Raw genomic sequence first — 1962 nt, 5'->3', positions numbered from 1 at the left:
TTAGCTATTTAAACAGGGCTTGTATCAGTTTTCGCATCTAAAATGTGACAATAATAAGGGATAACTCCCTCAAAGAGTTGTGGTAAGTTGAAACAATGAATTAGTATTGCTGAAGTACTTAGAGCAGCAATAATAAATGCCATATGACTGTTTATTATTAAGAAATTGGTGACTATGTTTCAATGACATATTAATTAAACATTCTTTTATGGCTGCTAAGTAATATAGCTATATGTTGAGAAGTAATTTAGAAATTGATATTTCAATGTTGAAGTACAAAATGAGTGATCTGTTTTATTTTTATTTTGTCCTCTCAATATTATTTCTTAATCTTCCATAAGTTAATAAGTAATGTAATATTTGTAAAAAAGTAAGTTGTGTCTCAATATGTATAGATTTATTTTAAATGTTAATTTGACCATTTGGAAGGTCAAAATTGTATTTCTCATTTATTGATATTGCATACTAACATCGTGGAAGAAACCAGTTCAATTAAGCAAAAGTGTCTGACATTTTAAAATGTTAACCCGTGTGCTTTATTGTCCAATATAATGAATAGATTGCCAAAATACTCAGTCAGTTTTGAATTATTTTAAGAGAAAGAGCACAGCATGAATGACAATATTTTTTCTTGAAATTTATAAGACTCAAGGCAATTAAACAAAGCCATTTTATTAGAGCTAAAAATAAGATAACCACATACTTCTGAGAAGTAGAGATATATTTGTCCTAAAACAAAGTTCAGTTGTTTTTAGAAGGTGGAAGTCAAATATAATTGGAGACCGCTTGATTATAATTTAAATTTCCATTTTCTTAAAAACAGCATGTATTTATAAAGAAGAAAAGTGAAAATGTATTTAATACACTAAAATTTTTCTATACCCTATATCAAGCTCTTTTGTTTATTAAAATATGATAAGTAAAACTACCTAGATAATTATTTTTAAAACTTTATGAGTTATAATTAACATACAAAGAACTGCACACATTTAATGTGTACAATTTGATGAGTTTGACCATATGCAAACACCCACAGTATCATCACCAGCATCAAGGTAGTAAACATATTAAACAGCCCCAAAGTTTCCTTGAATCTCTGATTTTGATTTTGCTTTGTTTTGTAGTAAGAACACTAAATGGAATTTACCCTCTTAACAAATTTAGAAATGAATATTATATTTTAATCCTAAAACACTATGTTGTACAGCAAATATCTAGAAATTGCTCCTCTAGCATAACAAAAACTATATACATATTGAAAAACTCCCCATTTCCTCACCCCTCCGTCCCTGCAAGTATAACTGTAATCTGTTTCTGTGAATTTGATTATTTTAGATCCCTCATATAACTAGAATCATGCAGTCTCTCTTCTGTGACCAGCTTAGGAAATGTCCTTGAGGAAATGTCCTCAACATTCACTTGTGCTGCTGCAAATGGCAGAATTTCCTTCATTTTCAAGGTTAAATAATATTATTATTATTTCCAAGGTTAAATAATAATCCATCATATTTATCTACCATATCTTCTTTATCCTTTTATCTTGGCTGGTTTCCATATCCAGCCTATTGTGAAGAATGCTACAATAAAAATGGGAGTGTTTATAACTCTTCAAGGTCCTGATTTAAATTCTTTTGGATGTATATTCAGAACTAGGACTGCTGGATTTTGTTGTAGTTCCATTTTTAACTTTTTTGAGTAATCATCATAATGTTTTCCATAGGTGTCACACCATTTTACATTCTCAGCAGTAGTGTCCAAGAGTTCTAATTTCTCCACCACTTCTAACTTCTAATCCTCTCCAACACTTCTTTTTTACAATAGCCTTCCTCACAGGAGTGAGGTGATATCTCATGGTGATTCATGTGTATGTTGTACTTTGGATGTCTTCTGTGGAGATAAATCAATTTAAGTCCTTTACCAGAGTTTTTTTAAATATTTTTTTAATCCTAAAATTCATATAGA

The sequence above is a fragment of the Meles meles genome, chromosome 3 (genome assembly GCF_922984935.1).
Source record: "Meles meles chromosome 3, mMelMel3.1 paternal haplotype, whole genome shotgun sequence".
Lineage (NCBI taxonomy): Eukaryota > Metazoa > Chordata > Mammalia > Carnivora > Mustelidae > Meles > Meles meles.
The sequence above is the reverse complement of the archived record's forward strand: the minus strand, read 5'-3'. Positions refer to the sequence as shown.